This window comes from Salvelinus sp. IW2-2015, unplaced genomic scaffold (assembly GCF_002910315.2).
Source record: "Salvelinus sp. IW2-2015 unplaced genomic scaffold, ASM291031v2 Un_scaffold875, whole genome shotgun sequence".
Classification (NCBI taxonomy): domain Eukaryota; kingdom Metazoa; phylum Chordata; class Actinopteri; order Salmoniformes; family Salmonidae; genus Salvelinus; species Salvelinus sp. IW2-2015.
This window is the reverse complement of record NW_019942635.1, coordinates 205,539-216,483: the sequence shown is the minus strand read 5'-3', so window position 1 is coordinate 216,483 and position 10,945 is coordinate 205,539.

The following is a 10,945-nucleotide window of genomic DNA, read 5'->3' as shown; positions in this document are numbered from 1 at the left end:
CATCACCGATTGAAACGCTATTAGCACGCACCCCGCTAACTAGCTAGCCATTTCACACCGGTTATATGTAGATGGGTGATTATTACAGAAGGTGAAGCTGAGTTACTCCACAAAGAGAGACTTATTTTTTATTTCTATAGCCTGGCACTGTGAGGTGTTTTCTTCTGGACCGCTCTCTCTCTCTCGTTTTGACTCCTAGGGGCAGTCCAGTCCTGTTGCTAGTGGAGACTGTCGGAACTGCTTCAGTTCAGTTACACCTCAAACAAATCACTTCAGTGCTGAACCTTAGTGACATTTGGTTGAGGTTTTCTCTCTTTCTCAGTGCTTCCCGTTTTCATAAGTGAGTCTCAAAACAAGGCTGCAAAATGATTCCCTGTGGATGATGAACTGCACAGCAGATGTATGTCATCAGTTGGTCAGACTTACTGTAGCAGTAATAATACAAATAGTATTATTACCTGCTGTCTCCATAACACTTTACATTACAGTGCTCTTATTAATGTCTAATTATTCCTGTAAATTCAGTGTAAAAAGTATTGTACTTACTCATTTTTGCCCTGTACTTACAGCAGTACGTACAGGGTAACAATGCAATGCAAGTACAGGATAACAATGAGTAATTACAATAGTTGTTACACTGAACTTACAGCTATAATTAAACAGTAATGTAAAGTGTTACTGTATCTTTTTATCCCTCCCCTCAGTCACAGCTACAAATACCTAGGTGTCTGGTTAGACTGTAAACTCTCCTTCCAGACTCACATCAAACATCTCCAATCCAAAGTTAAATCTAGAATTTGCTTCCTATTTCGCAACAAAGCATCCTTCACTCATGCTGCCAAACATACCCTCGTAAAACTGACCATCCTACCGATCCTCGACGATATCATTTACAAAATAGCCTCCAATACCCTACTCAATAAATTGGATGCAGTCTATCACAGTGCCATCCGTTTTGTCACCAAAGCCCCATATACTACCCACCATTGCGACCTGTACGCTCTCGTTGGCTGGCCCTCGCTTCATACTCGTCGCCAAACCCACTGGCTCCAGGTCATCTACAAGACCCCGCTAGGTAAAGTCCCCCCTTATCTCAAGCTCGCTGGTCACTATAGCAGCACCCACCTGTAGCACGCGCTCCAGCAGGTATATCTCTCTGGTCACCCCCAAAACCAATTCCTCCTTTGRCCGCCTCTCCTTCCAGTTCTCTGCTGCCAATGACTGGAACGAACTACAAAAATCTCTGAAACTGGAAACACTTATCTCCCTCACTAGCTTTAAGCACCAGCTGTCAGAGCAGCTCACAGATTAYTGCACCTGTACATAGCCCATCTATAATTTAGCCCAAACAACTACCTCTTCCCCTACTGTATTTATTTATTTTGCTCCTTTGCACCCCATTATTTCTATTTCTACTTTGTACATTCTTCCACTGCAAATCTACCATTCCAGTGTTTTACTTGCTATATTGTATTTACTTCGCCACCATGGCCATTTTTTGCCTTTACCTCCCTTATCTCACCTCATTTGCTCACATTGTATATAGACTTATTTTTCTACTGTATTATTGACTGTATGTTTGTTTTACTCCATGTGTAACTCTGTGTTGTTGTATGTGTCGAACTGCTTTGCTTTATCTTGGCCAGGTCGCAATTGTAAATGAGAACTTGTTCTCAACTTGCCTACCTGGTTAAATAAAGGTAAAATAAAATAAAATAAATAAATAAACAGCCAGATGACCTCAAGACCAGCACCTTTGAGAATGGACATTCCCATGACGACRGATAGAGGGAGGGATGGAGAGTGGGATGGAAGGAAAGAATGGGGGGATAGAGGGGATTCGGGCAGCTATGGGACAGAAGCCTCTTCATCGATTTGTCAGAGGAGAGCCACAAAATCTTGGGGTAAGAAGAACCAACATAAGACCTATTATGACAGCAGAGGTACTAATGATGAGAAGTAAAAATGCAGMAGTATTTATCTGTTCATGGTGTGCATGTAAACATGACGCTGGCATAAATGTCATAACATAGATCTATCTGTGGGCATTGGGCTACTCTGGCTTCAAGTTGTGGCAGTAGTCAAGTGTTAATACATGTCTCACCAGGAGAAAAAGAGGCCACTTRTTTACAGTATACTTGAGAGATACTGTTCATTCATGTTTACTGCCTGTGTGTAGATGACTTTCTAACTGAATAACCTCTTTCTCTCACTCCCCATCCCTCTCTTCCCAGATTGTGATTTTGTTCTTTGGCTTTGGGAGCTCATAATGGGGACTGAGCTGGCGAAAAACCCTACTATCCATAATAGCATGGGTTCTTACAACTCTTCCTACATCCTCTCCTACATCCTCATCCCCTTCTGGCAGGGGGCACTGGTACACTACACGCAAGGGTGTGGAGTAACAGATGACAACTTTTTTTAACTGTAATCGGTTACGTTAACAGCTAAAATATTGTAAGGACTACAGATACTTTTGAAAACGTAGATGATTACTTATATGATTACTTTTAAATTCCGAAAGCATGTTTGCGTAAAAAATCTTTTACACCTTTCTGTTTTCCCAATGACATTCAAATCAGCGTTGAAAAAATGCGTAAATTTACATTTGTTCTGCGTGAGCGAGTCTGACCACAAATCAGAGACCACTATGATGAAACACCAAATGCGTTTGATGGGTCGYGGGAAAAGAGCAGGAATAGGCTTTTGTAGGGAACAGTGCACGCTATGACTTCCAATAGTGCGACTGCTGTCGGCATCCAAAGATTATCCAACTTGAATAAACGCTTGGCGATACTGATATCACTTATTATTAATATCGAGGCTACATAGTGCATTGATGTGAATCCCACAGCTGCTCTCTCATTTATTTGCACCTCATGAATTGTGGTTGTTGTGGATGGCTGTTCACAAATGTACAGTGCCTTCAGAAAGTAATCATACCCTTGACTTATTTCATTTTTTTTCGTGTTACAGCCAGTGCTTCACTTGGGCAGGAGCTCACCGGACTGGAGCTGAGTACTGGTGTTGTGCCGAAAATTGAGAATTCTGGCAGGGGGGAAACACCGGCACATATTTCAGTCCAAGTCAAGCAGCTGGTTACAGCCTTCAAAATGGGGGATTTTTTTTTTTTCTTTCTCACCCATCTACATCGAATACCCCATAATGAGTGAAAACATGTTTTTGGAAATATTAGCAAATTTATTGAAAATTAAATACAGAAATATCTAATTTACATAAGTATTCACACACCTAAATCAATACTTTGTAGAAGCACCTTTGGCAGAAATTACAGCCAGTGGTGATTTTAGCATGTAAAAAAATATATATTGGGGGATGCATGCCAGCAAAGCCACTACACAACACAACACTAAACACATTAATTGCACTATAACGGTGACAAACAGTGCCCTCAAACTGTTAGGGCCTACATAAAGCTGTCCCAACAGCAGAGTCCCAACAACAGCAGTCCCAACACCTTACCACTGCTACATCTGGCTATCAGCGGAGCCTTGTCTRCCAACGAAACAATTAATTCAGCCTAATTTACTGCCTTTAAAAAAACATAGCTGATATGGCTGACTTGCTTCAAAAATGTGGTTTCTACTGACAATTGAGATGTACAAACTATGGCATAAGGGGACGACAAGCGGATAAGAGGCAATCCGTAATTTCGATTAAGATACTAATGAGCGAGCTAGGACGGACGTAGTCAATATATATTTATAACAATATATAATATTTGTTCAGCTTTTTTTAAATGTACAACAACATAATTCAGAACATGGGCCGTTGTTACAGTGTTCTCCCAGTACACCAAGTGATAACGGGGGCATATAAGCAGACAATGAAAGCTCTTACAATATTCGMKKATTACATTTCTCTAAAACAGGATATAGGCTACATGTGCATCACCTAGTCAGAACAGTARGCGAAATTAAGATGAGAAAATATACCWAATTATTAGGGTGAGGTTTATGGGCTGCTAACAGTTTACTACACAACATACACTTAGTATTACTTTCTTAGCTACAGTATACATATCTCCCTGGGCATACAATACATTTTTGGACTTACTTGATTAGGAAGGGGCAAATTTTGTCATCAAACTTTGTCATCGAAGTCTGCCATTCTCTGGATATATTGTGCTTTCAAGACAGCTGTGAACTTGGGAAAAAAACAAGGTTGAATCATGATGACGTCGGTGATCTTCAGGTCGTAGCTCTAGAAAGAGGCCTGAGTTCCCAATTTACTATTCCGAGTTAGATGGCCATTAAAAACGTATTTTCCCAGTAGGAGCTCGTTTTTTTCCTGAGTTGCCAGTTGTCTTTAACTCACTGAAGTCAGATTTCCCAGTTCTGAGTTAACAGTTGTTTTGAGAGCGGCAGAAATCATGCTGGTTTGACAGCATGGCCCATGTTGAATTTTTTTATTTTAAGCTTGGAAAAGAGACACTTAAACCCAGATTTAGGACCACACACTCACTCCACTGAATAGCAGGCGAGTGATTGCTTTGCAATGCTTGCAGTTAGCCACGGATTCCGTCCAAACCACTCATTGTTGAATTTGAGATTTCCAACTTACGTAATTTTTATGTCCAATGGCCAATGAGCACCGATATGTTTTATCTATAATTTATCTTCATTATTTCTCTTCATATGACAAGGATTAAAAAGGATTTGMCAGTTTATTGTCGACTTGGTTCATGATGATGACTGCTAGCTAAGATTTTGAAAGTATGATGATGACATGATCTGTCCAATCAAAGCTACTGTAGATATAACCTGATTTGATGTAATTTTGTCTGTAGCCAATGACCTTGAGCCTTCTTGGATGGGCACTTATAATGTAACTCTATGGCAGCACCCAAGGTGCTTGAATTTTCGAGCTCTACCCTTAGATTTGGCGGTGACGTGGTGTCCCCGTGAGTGACAGAACACTGAGCCAATCACGGCGCAACTAGAAAACATTACCAACCCGTACACTCCGTATTTTCYGCTGGYTGCYCCACCACCACAGAAAGYACTGAGCTAGGCTGAAAMATGCATTTTGGAGCTGCCTTACTCAAGAAAGAAAAAAAGAGACCATGTTTGTATGTGTCTTTATTAACTCAATGATTTATTTTTTAGCTCTGCCCCACCTGTCCTGAATGACGGGTCACCACTGCACTCAATTAGTAAGAAGAGAATCCTCATGTGCTTTGAATAAATATGTTTCTATTAATGTAACAAATACAGCTGGGTTAATTTAACTAGTTGTGCAATGGCCAAGATGTGTGATATATAAACTCCCTTTCTCATTGCAGGAATCCTCTCAATCTATWCAGGTTTACAACCCTCCAAGAAAATGGTATTCTCACATTGGTWTTAGCTGTCTGTGCACCAGTTGCAATAGCCCTCTCACCAGTGGTGTAAARTACTTAAGTAAAACTACTTTTAAGTACTACTTAGGTAGTTTTAGGTGGTATCTGTACTTTACTATTTATATTTTTGACTACTTTTACTTTTACTTCACTACATTCTTAAAGAAAATGATGTACTTTTTACTCCATATATTTTCCCCGATACCCAAAAGTACTAGTTACAATTTGAATGCTTAGCAGTTCAGGAAAAGATCAAATTCATACAGTTATGAAGATAACTTTCCTGGTAATCCCTACTGCCTCTGATCTGGTGSACTCACTAAACATAAATGCTTCCTGTGTAAATTATATCTGAATGTTTGGCTGTGCCATTGGCTGTAAAAAAAAGTTAGACAGGATGTATCACACCCAGCCGTGATTGGGAGTCCCAGAGGGCAGCGCACAATTGGCCCCGCGTTGGCCGGGGTAGGCCGTCATTGTAAATAAGAATTTGTTCTTAACTGTCTTGCCTAGTTAAATAAAGGTTAAATATAAGGAATTTGATGTATAGCATTTACTTTAACTTTGTCTTTTTACTCCAGTATGACAATTGAGTACTTTTTCCACTACTGTACATAAGTACATTTCAAATCTGATACTTTTAGACTTTTTCTCAAGTAGTATTTTACTGGGTTACTTTCACTTTTACTTGAGTCATTTTATATTAAGGTATCTTTACTTTTACTCAAGTATGACAATTTTTTTCTCACCAATCCTAATGCTCCATGTCAATCTTCTTCCCTTTAAAATCAATTCAAATTAAAATCAAATTTGATTGGTCACATACACATGTATTGGTCACATACACATATTTAGCAGATGTTATTGCGGTGTAGGGAAATGCTTGTATATTAGTGACTAGTGTTCCATTATTAAAGTGACCAGTGTATCCATGTCTATGTACATATGGCAGCAGCCTCTAAGGTGCAGGGTTGAGTAACCGGGTGGTAGCCGGCTATTAATGGCTATTTAACAGTCTGCTGGCCTTGAGATAGAAGCTGTTTTGCAGTCGCTCGGTCCCAGCTTTGATGCGTGTGTGCTTATGCTTTTCGATATCTCTCCTCATCTTTATCTGTATGTTTTGTAGGTTGTTGTCCGGCTAATCTCGTTCAGCCGGCTGTCTTTGAAACAATTAAGATGGGGTAAAAGAGGATATTATCTTGTCAGGTCTGAGTGAAACCTAAAAATGAGGAGACATACTGGTCGCCTGCTCCTGATAATCTTCACTTCAGCAGGCCTGTGTATAATCACCTACCAGCAAAACGTGTTCTGGTGGCTTGTGTTTGTTCCTCCCCCTAGTGGAGATGTATAGTTATAGCCAAAAATTGTCCTTTAACTGATCAATGGAAATTATCAATAATAACATATCAATTATACTGTACAGTAATCAGTGGCATCATGCCCATAGGGACAGATTCGTTCTGTTTAAAAAAAAAAATGATACAATATACCAGTGTGGCAGTTGTACTAAACTTCTAAGGCTTAAAAGTTCTTAAAGAATTTGTAACGGCTGTCGTAGTCGTTCTCCTCCTCAGACGAGGAGGAGCATGGATCGGACCAAGATGCGGATTGGTAAGTATTCATATTTAAAGGGAAAACAACAAACACTACAAAATACAACAACCAACAAACGTGACTAACCTGAAACAGTCCTGTGTGGCCCAAACACTGACACAGGAACAAACACCCACCAAACACAGGTGAAACCCAGGCTGCCTAAGTATGATTCTCAATCAGGGACAACGATTGACAGCTGTCTCTGATTGAGAATCATACCAGGCCGAACACAAAATCCCAAYATAGAAAATCAAACCTAGACCAACCCACCCAACTCACGCCCTGACCAACTAAAACAAATACAAAACAAAGGAAAACAGGTCAGGAACGTGACAGAATTTTTATTAACTAAATTATTAACAATTGTAAAGAGGTATACTTTGATCGGTGATTCTCAAACTGGGGGGACGTGATGCCCCAAGAAGGATTTGGGGGATTGCGAGTGTGAAGCTGAATGAAAAACGGCATATTTTAAAGTACAGTGGATTGCGAAAGTATTCACCCCCGTTGGCATTTTTCCTATTTTGTTGCCTGACAACCTGGAATTAAAATGGATTTTTGGGGGGTTTGTATCATTTGATTTACACAACATGCCTACCACTTTGAAGATGCAAAATATTTTTTATTGTATAACAAACAAGAAATAAGACAAAAAAACTGCAAAACATTAGCGTGCATAACTATTCACCCCCCCAAGTCAATACTTTGTAGAGCCACCTTTTGCAGCAATTACAGCTGCAAGTCTCTTGGGGTATGTCTCTATAAGATTGGCACATCTAGCCACTGGGATTTTTGCCCATTCTTCAAGGTAAAACTGCCCCAGCTCCTTCAAGTTGGATGGGTTCCGCTGGTGTACAGTAATCTTTAAGTCATACCACAGATTCTCAGTTGGATCGAGGTCTGGGCTTTGACTAGGCCATTCCAAGACATTTAAATATTTCCCCTTAGACCACTCTAGTGTTGCTTTAGCAGTATGCTTAGGGTCATTGTCCTGCTGGAAGGTGAACCTCCGTYCCAGTCTCAAATCTCTGGAAGACTGAAATTTCACCTGTATTTAGCGCCAYCCATCATTCCTTCAATTCTGACCAGTTTCCCAGTCCCTGACGATGAAAAACATCCTCCACAGCATGATACTGTCACCACCATGCTTCACTCTGGGGATGGAGTTCTCGGGATGATGAGAGGTGTTGGATTTTCGCCAGACATAGCGTTTTCCTTGATGGCCAAAAAGCTAAATTATAGTCTCATCTGACCAGAGTACCTTCTTCCATATGTTTGGGGAGTCTCCCACATGCCTTTTGTCAAACACCAAATGTGTTTGCTTATTTTCTTCTTTAAGCAATGTTTTTTTTCTGGCCACTCTTCCGTAAAGCCCAGCTCTGTGGATTGTACGGCTTAAAGTGGTGCTATGGACAGATACTCCAATCTCCACTGTGGATCTTTGCAGCTCCTTCAGGGTTATCTTTGGTCTCTTTGTTGCCTCTCTGATTAATACCCTCCTTGCCTGGTCAGTGAGTTTTGGTCGGCRGCCCTCTCTTGGCAGGTTTGTTGTGGTGCCATATTCTTTCCATTTTTTAATAATGGAGTTAATGGTGCTCCGTGTGATGTTCAGGGTTTTGGATATTTTTTTAGAACACAGCCCTGATCTGTACATCTCCAGAACTTTGTCCCTGACCTGTTTGGAGAGCTTCTTGGTCTTCATGGTGCGCTTGCTTGATGGTGTCCCTTGCTTAGTGGTGTTACAGACTCTGGGGCCTTTCAGAACAGGTGTATATATACTGAGATTGTTACAGATCACGTGCCACTTATATTGCACACAGGTGGACTTTATTTAACTAATTATGTGACTTCTGAAGGTAATTGATTGCACAAGATATTAATTAGGGGCTTCATAGCAAAGGGGGTGAATACATAAACTCAGCAAAAAAAGAAACATCCTCTCACCGTCAACTGCGTTTATTTTCAGCAAAATTAATGTGTAAATATTTGTATGACCATAACAAGATTCAACAACTGAAACATAAACTGAACAAGTTCGAAAGACATGTGACTAACAGAAATTCAATATTGTGTCCCTGAACAAAGGGGAGGTCAAAATCAAAAGTAACAGTCAGTAGCTGGTGTGGCCASCAGCTGYATTAAGTACTGCAGTGCATCTCCTCCTCATGGACTGCACCAGATTTGCCAGTTCTTGCTGTGAGATGTTACCCCACTCTTCCACCAAGGCATCAGCAAGTTCCCGGACATTTTTGGGGGGAATGGCCCTAGCCCTCACCCTCCAATCCAACAGGTCCCAGACGTGCTCAATGGGATTGAGATCTGGGCTCTTCGCTGGCATTCCTGTCGTGCAGGAAATCACGCACAGAACGAGCAGTATGGCTGGTGGCATTGTCATGCTGGAGGGTCATGTCMGGTTGAGCTTGCAGGAAGGGTACCACATGCGGGAGGAGGATGTCTTCACTGTAACACACAGTGTTGAGATTGCCTGCAATGACAACAAGCTCAGTCCAATGATGCTGTGACAAACCGCCTCAGACCATGACGGACCCTCCACCTCCAAATCGATCCCGCTCCAGAGTACAGGCCTCGGTGTAACGCTCATTCCTTTGACGAGAAACGCGAATCCGACCATCACCCCTGGTGAGACAAAACCGCGACTMATCATTGAAGAGCACTTTTTGCCAGTCCTGTCTGGTCCAGCGRCTGTGGGTTTGTGCCCATAGGCGCCGTTGTTGCCGGTGATGTCTGGTGAGGACCTGCCTTACAACAGGCCTACGAGCCCTCAGTCCAGCCTATCTCAGCCTATTGCAGACAGTCTGAGCACTGATGGAGGGATTGTGCGTTCCTGGTGTAACTCGGGCAGTTGTTGTTGCCATCCTGTACCTGTCCCGCAGGTGTGATGTTCGGATTTACCGATCCTGTGCAGGTGTTGTTACGAGTGGTCTGCCACTGCGAAGACGATCAGCTGTCCGTCCTGTCTCCCTGTAGCGCTGTCTTGGGTGTCTCACAGTACAGACATTGCAATTTATTGCCCTGGCCACATCTGCAGTCCTCATGCCTCCTTGCAGCATGCCTAAGGCACAGTCACGCAGATGAGCAGGGACCCTGGGCATCTTTCTTTTGGTGTTTTTCAGAGTCAGTAGAAAGGCCTCTTTACTGTCCTAAGGTTTCATAACTGTGACCTTAATTGCCTACACTCTGTAAGCTGTTCRTGTCTTAACGACCGTTCCACAGGTGCATGTTCGTTAAACAAGTTATTTTTTTCATTTCACTTCAATTTGGACTATTTTATGCATGTCCATTACATGAAATCCAACTAAAATCAATTTAAATTACAGGTTGTCATGCAACAAAATAGGAAAAACGCCAAGGGGGATGAATACTTTTGCAAGGCACTGTATACCATTTGTTTTTATATTTATACGTTTGCCTATTASATCTGGTTAATAACCTAGGCCTACWGTATGGTACCAAATTCTTATCTCAAAAACCTCTCATGTGTGCTTCAGAACCAAGAAGTTGTGCATCTTGACTGTTGACCAGTGACCAGTCATCAACATGGGCACGCAATGGCAGTTGTACATATCCAGATTAGTGACAAGAAAGCACTAACAGAGTAGGCTTTCGATGATATTATCCATATACAATTCAGTTTATCAATCTTATATAGACTCATCTTTGCTGGAACAATAAGCTGCCTGGAGAATTCATTGATAATTTTCATATTTCAGATAGGCTTAGTTTGGCTGCCTACTGGCTATGTCTAAAAACGTCTGTGAGATCGCACTGCCTTCAGTACATACGGGATGAAGATGGACCATATTCTGGTGAATTTATGATGATATTTGCGAGGAAGAAAAAGACTGCTACAGACTTCTTTCCATCTAATCCTGCAACCTCTGCTGAATTTACATTTTAGTCATTTATCAAGAGCGACAATTTCAATCGTACTGGCCCCCGGTGAGAATCGAACCCACAACCCACACT